At 46.9% G+C, this 18,923-nt stretch overlaps 1 pseudogene; it reads left to right on the forward strand.

The window, feature by feature from the left end:
- LOC147596765 (dymeclin-like) overlaps nucleotides 1–18,923 on the forward strand; it is a 152,398-nt pseudogene that overhangs the window by 129,162 nt on the left and 4,313 nt on the right.

Consider the following 18,923-nt stretch of genomic DNA (forward strand, 5'->3'; position numbering starts at 1 on the left):
ATCAATTAGATGCAATGAAAATCACTTCTGCTTTAGTTCTTAATAATCTATGTTTACTGCTGCCTCAGATGTTGTTGCAGCATTGAAGAATATTCTGGATGCTGAAAGTTTCATAAATAGGAAGGCAGGGTGTGGAGCTAGAACTTGATTTGAACAGATTACTGAAACATGGGTTAGATCTTTTCTGTTTGGGGTTTTTGTGGTTGGATTTCCTTTCTGATGCTTTTTTACTGACTTCTCTAGCCTTGTCTACTTGTGTTCTTTCCATTTTTGCAACAAGTCAGCAGAATTGTCATTTTGGAAATGTTAAAATGACAGGAAGAGATCAAGAAGTTCTTTTGAAGATCTTCGTGTTTACCAGAACTCTTACTTCCTTTCAGTCTCGAAAGCAGCCCAGGATTGCAGCTCAATCCGGTGCACCCTGCAAAATAGTTTCAAAAGCAATAAAACTCATTGGCAGGATGCTAATGATGTACGATAGGACTCGAGTTGGGTGTATGGGGGAACAAGGAAAGGATCTGCTCTGTTACCAAGCTCCAGTGATGGGAGAAATGAACATACTAAAATACTGAAATCTAAACTTTCCTAATTTTTTGTTGTCTTTAAGAAAGTGTGTTATAATTAATTTTTAATTAAAAAAGGAAATAAGAATTTTGAGGTCGTTTTAAAGTTGTATAAAGTTTGTGCTGTATAATTCAAGACATTGAACTATTAAATAAATAATCTGATGAAATGTTCAATCTCTGCCATAAAATTTGAAGAGACACTAAAAAATATTAACTGCTAAGCAGGCATTTGGGGACAAATATAATACAATGTGATTGGAAGGGGCTGCTTCTTATCACCTGGGAATTTATTGGAGCCCACATGTAGTAAAGCTTTAGTCTTTCCCCTGACTTTTTCCTCAGTAATGCTGAGTCTGCAGCATCTCTACTTCAGCTTTGGTGCTTTTCTTCTTTTTTCCCTATCTCATGAGTGCTGGCAAGGAAATAAGGATTTATGGACTTGCTGGAGATGGCTGAGGGGAGTCCTCTAATCCTCCCCTGCTGGACACCTGGAGTACCAGGGGCACTTAGTGAACAATCCAGACCGAATGGAATTGTTATGTTTGTGAGCAGCAGGCCTCAAGGACATCACTGAAGCTGCTTGTGAGAAAGTACTGAAGCCACCTGTGAGAAAATAATGAGGCCACCTGTGAGAAAGTAATGAAGCTTCCTGTGAGAAAGTAAATGAAGCAACCTTGAGAAGAAGGAAAACAGCTGGCATACGTGACTGGGGGCTGAATGTGAAGCAGGGTGCAGGTGGAGAGAGCCGTGTGTGTGAACAAAGAGACTTAACGAATCATATTTTAGCTAGGAGCGCGTGCATGATATAGTTAACCAATTAGTAGAGAGCTTGCGCATGATACGGAATTAGAAGGGCTATATTAACCGGGATGTATCAACAATAAATCGGCATTTGCTTGATCATATTGGTCATCAGCAGTGTCCGTTACTTCCGCGTCAACAGGTGGCGCCCGAACAGGGACCCTCAGATCGGCGTTGGACATCCCAACGGAACCGAAATAGGAAAAGAAGAGGGGGTGGAAGCTGGTCGAAGGCGAGTGCTGCCCCGGCACTCGGGAAGTCGCTATAGCGCAAAAAGGTACAAAAGGTACGGAGGGAATCTCGTCTTGGCCAGGCGAGCGGCCGGGGAGGAGATGGGGTCCACACTGACCAAAGAGGAGTCAGCAGTGGTTAAGCTCCTCCAACATATGCTCTCTATGAGAGGACTGAGTTATGACTCGGCCGTCCTAGAAGCTTTGCTGCAGTGGGCAAAGAAAAGGGAATTAATCTCCACAGTTGATGATGCTTTTGAACTCCCGACATGGGAAAAGATAGGAAAAGAGCTGTGGGATGAAATAAGTAAAGGATCAAAGGAGGCGAGCAAACTCTCCACCGTGTGGAGGCTAATTAACGAAACATTGATAAGCATGAAAGCCGAACGTTCACTTGCCACATCTTCTTTTGCGGCCTTAACTCCAGCCGACGGGTCCACCTCCGCTACTAGCATGCCGTTCTCGGGTTTAACGAGCCCTGCCGCCGCCCCGGCCTGTGCTGAGGGTGGGGGGGTTCGAGCCCCAGCAGGGACTCCAGGAAATGCAGCCACAGCCCCTATAACTATAGATATGTGGGCACCAGAGGGAAAAACTGCCAAAGGCTTTTCACCACCATCAGATGTACCACTGCCAGGCACCCTGCCACGCTGCGCCAGTGCAGGCTCAGAGTCACGAGCCTTTTCGCCAGCGCCAACAGCTCCAGTTTATCCCCCGTTACCACCTTCTTCCCTGCCACCACGGTGTGAGGAAGAGGGGGATGAACATTCATCTGGCTTGAAGGATGCACAGCTGCAAGAGACACTAAAAAGGCTGGAAGCCCTAGAGTTTCGCCTAGAAGCCTCGCTGGGAAACTTGTCAACTCCTTCGCCTGTGCCACATCGAGACCTGCTAGCCTCCAACCTATTCGTTCCGAATGGATCATCGGGTGAGATCAGTCTTTTTGCACCTTTGCAAGGGACGCCGGCGGGAGGGGCCGGGGATTTGAATCCGATAGTGCAGTGGAAAGAGGTGATTCGAGATGCTTTGATAGAAGGAGAGCCTTTGCCCATGGCATTTCCAGTTGTGACCAATAATACTGGGAGAGGTGTGTGGCAGGCATTAGACTGGAAAATATTGAAGGAAGCTAAAAGTGCAGTTACTCAGTATGGGCTAAAATCATCATATACTCAATCTGTGTTGCAGCATATTTTTTTGTCACAGTTGTTAACTCCTTATGATATTAGAATGATTGTCCAGATGCTTTTGCTACCGTCACAGCAGCTGCAGTTTTTTCAGCACTGGCAGACTGCTTGTGATAAGGCAGCTGCATCGCCTCGACAACAGGGTGATCCATTATTCGGGGTGCAAACTCAAATGCTGATGGGAGCGGGACCCTACACACGATCTGATTGGCAAGCGCAATTTGCTACTGAAGTGTTACAACTGGGCCAAGATTTGGCTTATAGAGCGCTTGCTAGGGTGCACGATGAAAAGTCCAGACCTGCCTTTACATCAATAAGACAAGGTCCCACAGAACCATACGGGAAATTTATTGACCGGTTGCACACTGCAATTATGGCTCACCCTGATCTGGATGATGACATGAAAGCAAAGTTCTTAGATATGCTTGCCTTTAATAATGCTAACGAGAAAAAAAAAAACAAAACAAAAAAAAAACTCCAAACCAACAAAAAAAAAAAACAACAACAAAAAAAAACCCCTAAAAACTAAGAGAGCCCTTAGTGTGCTGCCAAAAGGATCTAGTACAGGGCAACTGCTGGAAGCTGCCGAGCGAATGTTAAAACAAGAAAAGGCTACAGTCATGGCTGCTGCTGTAGGTGCAGCAGTTAAACCGTTGATATCAATAAAGCGGCACGTGATTAACTGACTGTAACCCCCATTCCCTCTTCCCGCCCCCCATCCCTGTCCTGCTCAGGGGGCAGGGGAGGGAGGTGGAGATGGTGTTAAGCCCGGGAAGAGGGAGGGGTGGGAGGAGGTTGTCTTGTTCCTTTTTTCATTATCCTACTTTGGTTTTAGTGATGGTCTGTTTTGCTTGTAGCGGTGGCTTTAAGGATCCCTCCCTATTCTTGTCTTAAACCTCGGGTTTTAGTTTTCTTTCCTCCTATATGCCCGGGGCCACAGCCGCCGCCAGGCGCCCCCACCCCCCCGCCCCTGACATGGTTAACAGATACTCCTGTCTGAGTCGAGCTTTGTATAAGTGGAAGGACCGTTCCCTCTTATAACATGGGGGAAGGGATACGCTTATGTCTTTACAGGAGCAGTAAACAAGTGGATCCCTGTCTGTATCATCTGCGGGTATTTCAGAACATGTTTGGTTGACCTGCCAGATACCGGTAGGACGGCAACTCTGTGTAAAACAGCAGCAGCCACGAGTGCTGAGTGCTGAAACTACAAAAGATGGAACTTTTTGGGATCAGTAAAGATGGACTTCTGTCTATTTTTTCTTTAACTATTCAAGAGCTAATGTTTCTAGAGGGGTAATGATTGTAAATGCTTTAAGATCTATACATTGCAACGACACAGCATGACGTAATCATGCGAGCACATATCAAAATCCAGACAGCATAAAAGACCTAAACGAAGCATACATAGCATTGAATCTGGTTGCCAAGATAATACAGAGTTTTGGAAACTAAGTAAAATTATTGCTGCTTCAGTCTTTACACCTGGTGTGGCAAGTGCCTAGGCGTTAACTACGCTAAATAAATTGGACTGTTGGCTTGCTAAGCAAATAAATACAACTGCATCAGCACTATTAACGCTGTTAACTGATGTAGATTCTATATACTATGCTACTTTACAAAACAGAACCGCTGTTAGCCTGCAGAGCACATATTTTGACAGGCCTTGTTGCATGTGCTGGCCACGCATGCAGCAACACCTAGTCAGTACTCTTCCACTGAATCTGCTGAGGGTATAAACAGAGGTGGCTCGGAGCTGGGGGGGAGAGGACGGGCCCAGAGCACACGTTATTAACAACAGGGGACACCCTGAAGGTGCTGCGCCTGTCTCCCTTCTCTGCTCTGACCCGGCTGATAACCATCCTCTTGCTCAGCGGTGTCTTTGGCATAGTTGGGTTAGTGACAGAATAGATCAGCAATAGATTTTTTTTTTATTATTAGCACAAAATCATGGTTGTCAGGATTTTGATGGGCTTTGCTGCATGAATCTGTCTGATCATTCAGAATCTATTCACAAAAGTATTCAAAACTTGCAAAAAGGAGTACAAAAACAGCAACAAAGTGATGGTTTTGATATATTCAGAAATCTTTTGGTGACTTGACATAAGCTTGTTACTAATAGCTGTAGGATGCTTATTCATTCCTTTTATATATGTATTTTGATTTATATTCTGTGTCTTAAAATGTGTGCAGACTTTAATAGATAAAGCGTTGAAACAAGCCTCTTCTCATAAACAAAGAAGGGGGAGATGTGGTATTTCGCTGAGCCAGTATGGTATCAGTGAAAGCACACCGACCTTGGGGGAGGAATGCAATCATGCTCTCAGGAAGAAAGCCATGGAATGAGAAGGGAAGCTTTAAGATCCAAAACATTGTTAGCAGAATTTATGGCTTGTTTCAACAGAGGCCTGCAGAAAACTAGTAATTGCTCTTATAGATAAGAAAGTTACTGCAGTTGTTATATCTATAATAGTAGAAAAATGTTATAGTAGAAAATTACTAGAAGGTAGTGAAACTTAGCTTTGCTTCGTAATCATGAATATGTATAACGTGTGATCAGTAATTTTATTAACTAAGCTTGTGTGTGGCATAACTGGGTGGTTGCTGTCCTTGGTTAAAATCGGAATTGTGATACTAGGCATCATACTAGGCATAATCATTAACATACCATGCTTGCAAAAAATGATTAACAACTCAATACAGACAATCTGGCTCAAAAAAAAAAAACCCAAAAAAACAAAAAAAGCAAAAAAAAACCAAAAAAAACCCCCACAACCATGAACCTAGTTGATATTGTAGTCCATACGAGGACCATGTTATTTTGGAAAATTGATAGTGTTTGCTCCATCTATGAGAACATTATGGAATCATACTCGAGCAAGAAGATCACTAAAAGTATTGACTCCCCATTGTGACAGCAATTTAACCCTGTTGGGTACAGCTGAGTGGATAGCATTATCTTTATTTGTTCCTTGGGCAGCAACTGCAAAAACTTTAGCTAACTTAAATAAATTAGCTTGTTGGGCACAAAAGCAAATGAATTTAACCTCTAGCATGTTATCAGGATTATTAGAAGACATGGATAGCATGCGTCATGATATTTTGCAGAATCTAGCAGCCATTGATTTTTTGTTATTAGCGCATGGACATGGATGTGAGGATTTTGAAGGTATGTGTTGCATGAATGTTTCTGATCACTCTAAGTCGATACAATATCAGTTGGCAGAGTTATGATGCAACATGCATGCAATACAAGTGGAAAGCAGGTTAACAGACTGGTTGAAATCCTTGGGGGTCACAGGCTGGCTAAAAGATTTGATATTTTATGGGTTGGTATTATTGACGGGTTTGCTGTTGACATTGATGATTTTGGGGTATATTTTAAAATGCTTTGTGAAAGCTATGGAATGTATGATGAAAGTGGGTCTGGATTGTTCAAAACAAAAAGGGGGATTTGTTGGATACCTGGAGTACCAGGGGCACTTAGTGAACAATCCAGACCAAATGGAATTGTTATGTTTGTGAGCAGCAGGCCTCAAGGACATCACTGAAGCTGCTTGTGAGAAAGTACTGAAGTCACCTGTGAGAAAATAATGAGGCCGCCTGTGAGAAAGTAATGAAGCTTCCTGTGAGAAAGTAAATGAAGCAACCTTGAGAAGAAGGAAAACAGCTGGCATACGTGACTGGGGGCTGAACGTGATACAGGGTGCAGGTGGAGAGAGCCGTGCGTGTGAACATAGAGACTTAACGAATCATATTTTAGCTAGGAGCACATGCATGATATAGTTAACCAATTAGTAGAGAGCTTGCGCATGATACGGAATTAGAAGGGCTATATTAACCGGGATGTATCAACAATAAATTGGCATTTGCTTGATCATATTGGTCGTCAGCAGTGTCCGTTACTTCCGCGTCAACACTCCCCTGCTGCACTTTTTCCCTTCCAGTCCCCTTGTCATCGAAATCAGGAATCAAACTCCTTAACACCAACGTAGGATTAAGAAGCAGGCATTCTTTATTGTGGCATCGGATGCATGGGGGAATCCTTCCACCTAGCGTGCATGCCGGTCTGAAAATCCAGATGGAATGTATTCAGTAACCTCATGCATAATCATCAACAATACATAGTCATTAGTTTTCCTAGAAATCATTACCATATTCCCCACCCACTTGTGCATGCTCACTCTTTTGAGTCGAGGGTCGTCTGGTGGTCCCGGGAGTCGTCAGAGCACCCCTTCCTCAAATCTGCTGGTTGAACTTTCCTTAAAAATCTCCATATATGGTCTTGAGACCAGGTCATGGTGTTCCTTGATCTTCTCTACCTCCCAAGTACTGGCTCAGGGCCTGTTTTACACTCCATCCTCGAGGCCTACCTTTGTTCTACCATCCCTCTTAATCACCCCAGCTACCCTAGGCTAACTTTTCTCAAACAGAATAATAAATTTTCCTGACAATCCTAAAACTACCAGTTCTCTCTAAGGATTAATAGATTACATATGAAGTCTAGCCTGTGTGACTGCAGTTATATGAACAGCAAAAACTGCCTAGTATTTCTACAATTTTCAAAAATCTTATTGTTCTAAAATTATATTATTTAATCTTTTTATGTCATATAACACCCTGTTAATTAGTATTTGGGCACATAGCTGGTGAACTTGGTTCACCAATGCTGCTGTAATTAGGAATTTTAAATGCGGTAGTTTATTATTGGAGTTAATTTTTTTTAATGCTGGAAAGGCTTAAGTATGAAAATTACTCTGCTTGCATTTCGAGCTCAAACATCAAAGTTTGAACAGTATGATACTGAGAGTTTTAACAAGCAATCTTCCAGTGCTTTATACTGGCTTTATAGTTTATGCCTTAATACTGGAGCTGTATGCACCATGTATGTACATCGAGATAAAGGAGGAGGGTATGCCAACATGCATTCTTACTGTAGTTCATGAGCAAAGAACTGAGAGTTGATGTGCAACGGTGAGCTATTTACATTTTTGTACCTAATAAATTTTTGCAAGTCTAAAATTTTGGTGCTTTGTTACATGTGTATTTTGGAGGCAGTTGTGAGACAACAAAAAACTGCTTACCCAAGAGGAATCAGTCTGTTTTTTTCATAGCATCAGTAGGTATTTAGGACTTCAAACTTGACTTTTTAACAAGATTTTTAACTTCAAGTTATTGTAGACAGTTTGTACTTTCATAGCTTTACATCATACATGCAGTCTGTTAAAATGAAGTTTCAGAGCAGTCTAATAACTTCCAACTGGAGTGCTTTTTCAGGTTGTTTCATCTTTGTTCTGGTTTTGTTAGTGAGGGGGGGCCTAAGGTGGTAGCTTCTGTAGGAAACTGCTAGAAGTCGCTCCCCTTTGTTCAGTGGACTCGGCCGGGCCTAGGGCGGACCTGCTGCTGGCCAAGGCCGAGCCAATTGGTAGCAGAATGTCCCGTGATAACGCCTCTGCGATAACGTATTTAAGTAGGGGAAAACAGGAAAAAGAGGAGGAGAAGATGTGAAGCAGCTGAGCGGGGGGCAGAGAGGGGGAGGCGCGAGCCTCATGGGCCTTGCAGGCCTCACCCTCTGGCCTCCCGCCGGGCAGCCGACTGGGCCCAACTCGGCCCGGCCCGGCTGCAAGAAGTGGAGAGGAGATGAGAAGTGAATAAGATGTAAAAAGGATCCCGAGAGACGTCTGCCAGCCTGTTGTGAGGAACGGCTGCAGACGCCAAGGTCAGTGAAGAAGGAGGGGGAGGAGTAATATGGCTCCTGGCCAAGATTCCTCTGCAACTCGTGGTGAAGACCATGGTGGAGCGGGTTGTCCCCCTGCAGCCCATGGAGGTCCACGGAGGGGCAGAGATCCACCTGCAGCCCGTGGAGGATCCCACGCCAGAGCAGGTGGAGGCCTGAAAGAGGCTGTGGCCCGTGGAGGGCCCGCTGGGACAGCTGTTCTGGAGGGACTGCACCCCGTGGAAGAGATGACCCACGCCGGAGCAGTTTCACGAAGGACTGTGGCCCGTGGGAGGGACCCCACGCTGGAGCAGAGGAGGAATGCGAGGAGTTCTTCCCCTGACGATGATACAGCGGCGTAAAACAACGCGTGATGAACTGACCGCGACCCCCATTCCCTTTTCCCCCCCCGTGCCGCTCGGGAGGGGAAGGTAGTAGAGATAATGTTAAGCCTGGGAAGAGGGAGGGGTGGGGGGAGGTTATCTTGTTCCCTGTCTCATTCTCCTGCTAATTTTAGAAAATAAATGAATAGTTTTCCCCAAGTCGAGTCTGTTTTGCCCGTGACGGTAACTTTAAGGATTTCTCCCCGTCCTTATCTCAAACCTTGAGCCGTTTTTCTTATATCATCTCCCCCTGTTCTCTCGGAGGGTGGGGGGAGCGGGAGAGAGACTGCGTAGTCTGGTCCCGATCGGGGCTGAACTACGACAATCTTCTGTAGGAATACAGAAATATATGTCTGAGTTTAATAATGAGTTTAATAATACTATAACTTTTGAATTTAAATTGCTGATAATCCTGGTTTTGTTTATTTTTTTCTAAGTTGTTAATTATTTGCTATTATGTTGTTTACGCACAAGGAGCAATGATGATGATCTTTACTGGACTCTCAATCTGGAGTTTTTAGTTTGAGCAGTATTAGTTTTTGTTGCTGTCTTATCTAAAATATGCCGAGTTTATTAAAATTAGAATACATGAGGAAAATGCTGTATGATGGACCAAGTAGGTTTTATTAGAAAGGCAACATAGAAGCTCCTTTTCCTCTCTTAATATGTTAGCATTATCAGGATTGCTACCTGAATCCTTCAGCTGGTATCTGCTCTGTGTTTAAGGTTCTCCCCTTCAAACATATGCTTTTGTTTCACCTCTCCTAATTTCCTTTCCATATATTGCTATTACTTAATTTTCTTGAATTTCCAGTTGTCGTGGTTTTGTTTAGTGGGGGGGGGCCTAAGGTGGTAGCTTCTGTAGGAAACTGCTAGAAGTCGCTCCCATTTGTTCAGGGGACTTGGCCAGGCCTAGGGCGGACCCACTGCTGGCCAGGGCCGAGCCAATTGGTAGCAGAATGTCTCGTGATAACGCCTCTGCGATAACGTATTTAAGAATGGGAAAACAGGAAAAAAAAGAGAGAGAAGAGAAGATGTGAAGAAGCTGACCGGGTGCAGAGGCGCAGAGGGGGAGGCGCAGGCCTCATGGGCCTTGCAGGCCTCACCCTCTGGCCTCTCGCCAGACAGCCGACTGGGCCCGACTCGGTCCAGCCCAGCTGCAAGAAATGGAAAGGAGATGAGAAGTGAATAAGATGTAAAAAAAGATCCTGAGAGACACCTACCAGCCTGTTGTGAGGAACGGCTGCAGACGCCAAGGTCAGTTCAGAAGGAGGGGGAGGAGTAATGCGGCTCCTGGCCAAGATTCCCCTGCAGCCTGTGGTGACGACCATGGTGGAGCAGGTTGTCCCCCTGCAGCCCATGGAGGTCCACAGAGGAGCAGAGATCCACTTGGAGCCCGTGAAGGACCCCGTACCGGGGGAGGTGGATGCCTGAAGGCAGCTGTGGCCCATGGAGGGCCCGCTGGGACAGCTGTTCTAGAGGGACTGCACCCGTGGAAGAGATGACCCGCACCGGAGCAGTTCCATGAAGGACTGTGGTGTAGGGGTGGGACCCCACAACGGAGCAGGGGAGGAATGCAAGGAGTTCTTCCCCCGACCATGAAGCAGCGGCGTGAAACAACATGTGATGAACTGACCACAACCCCCATTCCCTCTTCCCCCCTGTGCCGCTCGGGGGGGGAAGGTAGTAGAGATAATGTTAAGCTTGGGAAGAGGGAGGGGTGGAGGGAGGTTATCTTGTTCTCTGTCTCATTATCCTTCTGTTTGTAGTAATAAATGAATAGTTTTCCCCAAGTCGAGTCTGTTTTGCCTGTGACGGTAACTTTAAGGATTTCTCCCTGTCTTTATCTCAAACCTCGAGCCGTTTTTCCTTATATTTTCTCTCTCTGTTCTCTCGGAGGGTGAGGGGAGTGAGAGAGAGACTGCGTAGTCTGGTCCTGATCGGGGCTGAACTACGACACCAGTAATCTTACAATTGTCACCTCTCTGGGCCCACCGCTATGTTACTCCTGAAATTTTAATTTTGAGAAATCAAGTAGCCAGTCCTGTCATCACGTTGTACAGGAGTAAATTGTTTTTCCATCTTCTCTCTACTTATCTGTCAGATGCTATCTTTCCCTCTAAAGGAGCGTTGCTCATTAAAATGTTAACAAACTTAATATTTTTTCCCTTTTCTCTCTAGCTGGCCTGTGGACAACCTTCACGCTAGGTGGGGTGGGGATTAAAACAACACCGCAGCTGGAGTAGTGCTCCCCTCTAGCTAACCAGAGTCTACTGTTTCCACTGGTCTTGGCTAATCTGACTGATGCTCCAGATACCTGGAATCCCTACAGGCAAGCTTTTACATCCTTCAGGAACACACAGGGTTTGTATCTGTTCTTATTTCTAAGCGTGAACTGATGAAAATGAAGTGTGAAGTTGCTGTGACTATGTGGTGGTTTAGCCTGAGTCACCACACAGTTTCTTGCTCACCCTCCCCCTCCCCAGTGGGATGGAGGAGAGAAAATGGGAAGAAAGGAAAACTGAGATAAAGAGAGTTTACTAAAATAGCAAAGGAAAACTACAGTAATTACAGAATATAAGGATATTAAAATATACAAAATGAACAATGCACGATTTCCCACCACCCAATGTCCCAATGACTGATACAGCCCATCCCGAGCAGCGATCACGGAAATTAAACCGAGCAGCAAGCAAGGGAGTAAAAGGGAACCAGCAAGGTAGAGGGAACGATGTCAGTGAATGAGAGAGAGGTGGAAGAAGATGCCCCCTCCCGTGGCCAACCCCCACTTACTTATATACTAAGCATGATGTTTATGGCATGGAATACTCTCTGTGGTCAGTTTGGGTCAATTATTCTGTCTGTCTTTCTCCCAGCTTCCTACATCTGCGCATTAGCGTGATTTGGAAAGCAGAACAGTGTCCATGACTTTGGGCTCCATCTGTGATAACAGTCCTTCAGGGCAAGAGAGATGGTATGCAGTACAGGGTTGTTGCATGCTGCATCTGGAGCTCACAGTTGGTACATCTGGCGCAGTTGGTGTATTGTGTCCATGGTCTCAGAGTTGAAGATGTTGATCTCGAGGAAGTTGTTGGGTGCCAGTTCTGGTTCCATGACCGCTGCACGTCGCCTGGTTTCATCAAAGTTAATTGTTCACCAATCAGGGTGATTCTTGCTGCAATAACTTTGCTGTAACATGAAATAACTACAGAAATGAATATATATAGTTCAGATTACTGCCTATTTTCACCTAGAATCAAATCTCCTTGTCGTGGTTTTGTTTAGTGGGGGGGGCCTAATGTGGTAGCTTCTGTAGGAAACTGCTAGAAGTCGCTCCCCTTTGTTCAGGGGACTTGGCCAGGCCTAGGGCAGACCCACTGCTGGCCAAGGCCAAGCCGATTGGTAGCAGAATGTCTCGTGATAACGCCTCTGCGATAATGTATTTAAGAATGGGAAAACAGGAAAAAAAAGACAGAGGAGAGAAGATGTGAAGAAGCTGAGTGGGTGCAGAGGCGCAGAGGGGGAGGCGCAGGCCTCATGGGCCTTGCAGGCCTCACCCTCTGGCCTCTCGCCAGACAGCCGACTGGGCCTGACTCGGTCCAGCCCAGCTGCAAGAAGTGGAGAGGAGATGAGAAGTGAATAAGATGTAAAAAAAAAAGACCCTGAGAGACATCTACCAGCCTGTTGTGAGGAACGGCTGCAGACGCCAAGGTCAGTTCAGAAGGAGGGGGAGGAGTAATGCGGCTCCTGGCCAAGATTCCCCTGCAGCCTGTGGTGACGACCATGGTGGAGCAGGGTGTCCCCCTGCAGCCCATGGAGGTCCACGGAGGGGCAGAGATCCACTTGGAGCCCGTGAAGGACCCCACACTGGGGGAGGTGGATGCCTGAAGGCAGCTGTGGCCCATGGAGGGCCCGCTGGGACAGCTGTTCCAGAGGGACTGCACCCCGTGGAAGAAATGACCCACGCCGGAGCAGTTCCACGAAGGACTGTGGCATAGGGGTGGGAACCCCACAACGGAGCAGGGGAGGAATGCAAGGAGTTCTTCCCCCGACCATGAAGCAGCGGCGTGAAACAACATGTGATGAACTGACCACAACCCCCATTCCCTCTTCCCCCCTGTGCCGCTCGGGAGGGGAAGGTAGTAGAGATAATGTTAAGCCTGGGAAGAGGGAGGGGTGGATGGAGGTTATCTTGTTCTCTGTCTCATTATCCTGCTGTTTGTAGTAATAAATGAATAGTTTTTCCCAAGTCGAGTCTGTTTTGCCTGTGACAGTAACTTTAAGGATTTCTCCCTGTCTTTATCTCAAACCTTGAGCCGTTTTTCCTTATATTTTCTCTCCCTGTTCTCTCGGAGGGTGGGGGGAGTGAGAGAGAGACTGTGTAGTCTGGTCCGATCGGGGCTGAACTACGACACTCCTTGAGGTACACATGGGACTTCCCCATCCTCCCGCATCACCCACCAAGTACATCCAGCTTCTTGAGCAAAAGCAATCCCATGCATGGGTTTGCCTTTGCCCAAGGGAGGAATAACCCAGACTGTCTTCCCCAACATATTCCTCACATGCACCACAGGAACTTTATCTCCTTCTCCAGTACGTAGAAGTTCTGACTGGGCAGGGCTAGTTCGATTCCTGGATCCCCAAGTGTTGACTAACCAGGTGGCTTTTACTAAATGTGTATCCCAATTTTTGAAGGTCCCACCACCCATTGCTTTCAGTGTAGTTTTCAGCAGTCCATTGTACCGTTCAATTTTTCCAGAGGCTGGTGCATGATAGGGGATGTGATATACCCACTCAATGCCATGCTCTTTGGCCCAGGTATCTCTGAGGTTGTTTTGGAAATGAGTCCCATTGTCTGACTCAATTCTTTCTGGAGTACCATGTCGCCAGAGAACTTGCTTCTCAAGGCCCAGAATGGTTTTTCTGGCAGTGGCATGGGGTACAGGATAGGTCTATAGCCACCCAGTGGTTGCTTCCACCATTGTAAGCACATGGCGCTTGCCTTGGTGGGTTTGTGGGAGTGTGATGTAATCAATCTGCCAGGACTCTCCGTATTTATATTTCATCCATCGTCCTCCATACCACAGAGGTTTTATCCGCTTGGCTTGCTTGATTGCAGTGCATGTTTCACATTCATGGATAACCTGTGCAATGGTATCCATGGTCAAGTCCACCCCTCAATCATGAGCCCATTTGTATGTTGCATCTCTTCCTTGATGGCCTGAGGTGTCATGGGCCCATTGAGCTATAAATAATTCATCCTTATGCTGCCAGTCCAGATCCATCTGAGCTGTGTAAATTTTAGCAGCCTGATCCACTTGCTGGTTGTTTTTATGTTCTTCCATGACCCGACTCTTGGGTATGTAGGCATCTACGTGACATTCTTTTACAACCAGATTCTCTAACCAGGCAGCAATATCTTGCCACAGTGTGGCAGCCCCGATGGGCTTGCCTCTACGCTGCCAGTTGCTCTGCTTCCATTGTTTTAACCATCCCCACAGGGCATTTGCCACCATCCATGAGTCAGTGTAGAGATAGAGCATTGGCCCCATTTTTCCCATTCAGCAATGTCTAAACCCAGCTGGATGGCTTTCGCCTCTGCAAACTGACTTAATTCACCTTGGCCTTCAGCAGCTTCTGCGACTTGTCGTGTAGGACTCCACACAGCAGCTTTCCACTTCTGATGTTTTCCTACAATACAACAGGACCCATCAGTGAACAGGTGTTGTAGTTCAGCCCCAACGGGGACCAGACTACACAGTCTCTCTCTCACTCCCCCCACTCTCCGAGAGAATAGGAGGAGATTTGACAAACAAAAAAAAAACCAGAAAAAAAACCAAACACGCGGGTTGAGATTGAACAAAAAGTAAATTTAACAGTAACAACAGAAGAAAACAAGACAGTGATGGAACACAAATACAGTACAATAGCTCACAACAGAACTCCACAGCCAGTCTCTTCCAAGTAGCAGAGAGACTCCCTTCACCACCCTCCTCACTTATATACTGAGCATGATGTCAGATGGGATGGAATAGCCCTTTGGCTAATTTGGGTAAATTAACCCCAGCTGTTAGCTAATTAGTTAACTACCCCAGCCATAGGGGCTACCAGCTTCAGTTCTCCACCCAGCTCAGGTAAATATTAACTCTATCCTGGCCAGAACCAGGACAACAGGGCATATCGCTTCTTGTGTTCTGGTAGATTATTATATAGTGGGGCTTCTTCAGCACGTGTCACCTCTTCCTCCCGTGGCATTCCAAAACCTTTCCCTTCTGGCTAGTCTGTGATTACTTCTAATATGCCTGGGCGATTGGGGTTTCCTATTCGAGCTCGCTGTCTGTTCAGCGTGACCCACTTATTCCATGCAGCATCAGTTGCATGATGTGTGGAGGGAACCTTCCCTTTGAACATCCAGCCCAGCACTGTCAGTCGGGGTGCCAGGAGGAGCTGTGCTTCAGTACCTGTTCAGCTCGAACTCCTTCATATGCTGCCAGTATTTCTTTTTCATTTGGAGAATAGTGGGCCTCAGATACTCTGTATCCCCAGCTCCAAAAGCCATGGGGTCGACCTCGAGTCTCCCCTGGTGTTCTCTGCCAAAGACTCCAGGTAGGGCCATTCTCCCCGGCTGCGGTGTAGAGGATGTTTTTCACATCTTGTCCTGTCCAGACTGGCCCAAAGGCTACTGCATGAAAAATCTCCTGTTTAATTTGTTCGAAGGCTTGTCGTTGTTCAGGGCCCCATTTAAAATCATTCTTTCAGGTCACTTCGTAGACAGGTGTGTGAGGGATTTCAGTGATGGTCCATGTAGGGCCATTGTGGGAAATTACGAGCTGCACACAGCTGTGAGAACGCGACCTTGGAGAGGGGAGCTAGGAGAGTTGTTATAGAGCAGGATGTTGCTGCTATCTGGGAACTGCTGTTAGCCAGCAGGGCACGTACTTGGCAGGCCTTGCTGCATGCGCTGGCCACGCGTGCATCAACACCTGGTCAGTACTCTGCCACTGAATCTGCTGAGGGTATAAACAGAGGCGGCTCAGAGCAGAGAAAGAGAGAAAGGACCCAGAGCACACTCTACGAACAACAGGGGACGCCCTGAAGGTGCTGCGCCTACCTCCCTTCTCTGCTCTGACCCCGCTGATCATCATCCTCCTGCTCGGTTGTGTCTCTGGCTTAGTCAAGTTGGTAAGACTCTCATAAAGGGAAAACAATACAGTGCTAACTGCTTATGCTGGGAACTGCTTATGCAAGGCTATAATAGAGCAATAAATACTGTTGTGCTTTTAAATATCCTATGTTGGGTGATCTTTGTGCATAGGAATCCTATGAACCAATTACAAGAGGGCTTACAATCATACTGTAATTTGGGATGTGCATTCTCCAGAAACCCACAACGCCCAAGAAGGCTTGTGCTTATTTTTTTTTTAGTCGGTGGAGCCATAGCTGTCATTTTGTTGACCACATCCATTGGAATGTGACGATGTCCATCTTGCCATTTTACTCCTAAAAACTGGATCTCTTGTGCAGGCACCTTCACTTTGCTTCCTTTTATGGCAAAACTGGCTTTCAGAAGGATTTGGATTATTTTCTCCCCTTTCTCAAAAGCTTCTGCTGCTGTGTTGCCCCATACAATGATGTCATCAATGCCCTGCAGGTGTTCCGGAGCTTCACCCTTTTCCAATGCAGTCTGGATCAGCCCATGGCAAATGGTGGGGCTGTGTTTCCACCCCTGGGGCAGTCGATTCCAGGTGTACTGGATGCCCCTCCAAGTGAAAGCAAACTGTGGTCTGCATTCTGGTGCCAAAGGAATGGAGAAGAACGCATTGGTGATATCAGTGGTGGCATACCACTTGGCTGCTTTTGACTCCAGTTCATATTGACGTTCTAGCATGTCCGGCACGGCAGCACTCAGTGGTGGCGTAACTTCATTCACAGCGTGATAGTCCACTGTTAGTCTCCACTCTCCACTGCGTTTTCACACTGGCCATATGGGACTGTTAAAGGGTGAGCAGGACTTGCTGATCACTCCCTGGCTCTCCATTTTATGAATCAGCTTAAGGATGGGGATCAGGGAGTCTCGGTTGCTGTGATATTGCTGCTGGTGCACCATGGTGGTAGTGATTGGTACCTGTTGTTCTTCTACCTTCAGCAACCCCACAACAGAAGGGTCCTTCGAGAGACTGGGCAAGGTGGCCAGCTGTTTATTCTCCTCCGTCTCCACAGTGGCTATACCAAAAGCCCACTGCTGCCCTTTTGGATCTTTGAAATACCCGCTCCTGAGGTAATCTGTACCAAGAATGCACAGAGCATCTGGTGTTGTGGTTTTGTTTAGTGAGGGGGGGCCTGAGGTGGTAGCTTCTGTAGGAAACTTCTTGAAGTTGCTCCCCTTTGTTCAGTGGACTCGGCCGGGCCTAGGGCGGATCTGCTGCTGGCCAAGGCTGAGCCGATTGGTAGCAGAATGTCCCGTGATAACGCCTCTGCGATAACGTATTTAAGAAGGGGAAAAAAAGAAAAAAAAAGAGAGAAGAGAAGATGTGAAGAAGCTGAGTGGGGGCAGAGGCGCAGAGGGGGAGGCGTGGGCCTCATGGGCCTTGCAGGCCTCACCCTCTGGCCTCTCGCCAGGCAGCCGACTGGGCCCGACTCGGCCCGGCCCGGCTGCAAGAAGTGGAGAGGAGATGAGATGGATGATGTGAAGAGATTCTGAGAGGCGTCTGCTAGCCTGTTGTGAAGAACTTTCTTGTGAGAGGAGTGGCTGCAGACGCCAAGGTCAGTGAAGAAGGAGGGGGAGAAGTAATGTGGCTCCTGGCCAAGATTCCCCTGCAGCCTGTGGTGAAGACCATGGTAGAGCAGGTTGTCCCCCTGCAGCCCATGGAGTCCACGGAGAAGCAGAGATCCACCTGGAGCCCATGAAGGACCCCACACCGGGGGAGTTGGCCGCCTGAAGGCGGCTGTGGCCCATGGAGGGCCCGCTGGGGCAGCTGTTCCAGAGGGACTGCACCCCGTGGAAGAAATGACCCATGCCAGAGCAGTTTCACAAAGGACTGTGGCCTGTGGGAGGGACCCCATGATGGAGCAGGGGAGGAATGTGAGGAGTTCTTCCCTCAACGATGAAGCAGCAGCGTGAAACAGCATGTGATGAACTGACCATAACCCCCATTCCCTCTTCCCCCCTGTGCCCTTTGGAGGGGGGAAGGTAGTAGAGATAATGTTAAGCTTGGGAAGAGGGAGGGGTGGAGGGAGGTTATCTTGTTCCCTGTCTCATTCTCCTGCTAGTTTTAGTAATAAATAAATAGTTTTCCCCAAGTTGAGTCTGTTTTGCCTGAGTCACCACACAGTTTCTCGCTCACCGTCCCCCTTCTCTGTGGGATGGGGGAGAGAAACTGGGAAGAAAGGAAAACTCGTGGGTTGAGATGAAGACAGTTTACTAGAATAGCAAAGAAAAACTGCAATAAATACAAAATATAGGGATACTAAAATATACAAAATGAACAATGCACGATTTCTCACCACCCTATGTCCCAATGACCGATACAGCCTGTCCCGAGCAGCCATCATGGAAATTAAACTGAGTAGCAAGTGAAGGGGGAAAAGCGAGCCAGCAAGGTAGAGGGAACGATGCCATCGAGCAAGACAGAGGTGGAAAAAGATGCCCCCTCTCGTGAGCAACCCCCACTTATATACTGAGCATGACGTTTATGGCATGGAATGCTCTCTTTGGCCAGTTTGGGTCAATTATTCTGTCTGTCTTTCTCCCAGCTTCCTGCACCTGCGCATTAGCGAGACTTGGAAAGCAGGACAGTGTCCTTGGTCTCATTAACAACAACTCCTATCATCAGGGTGTTTATCAACATTCTTCACATCTGAAATCCAAAACACACTAGCTACTGAGTGGAAAATTAACTCCATCCCTGCCAAAACCAGGACACACATCAGACCCACAAGAGTATAAAGCTCTAGTAGACACCAGTGCACAGTGTACCCTAATGCCATCAAGCTATAAAGGGGCAAAAACCCATTTGCATTTCTGGAGAGACAGGAGGATCCCAACA

Source organism: Chlamydotis macqueenii, chromosome W (genome assembly GCF_036417535.1).
Source record: "Chlamydotis macqueenii isolate bChlMac1 chromosome W, bChlMac1.mat, whole genome shotgun sequence".
Taxonomy (NCBI): Eukaryota; Metazoa; Chordata; class Aves; order Otidiformes; family Otididae; genus Chlamydotis; species Chlamydotis macqueenii.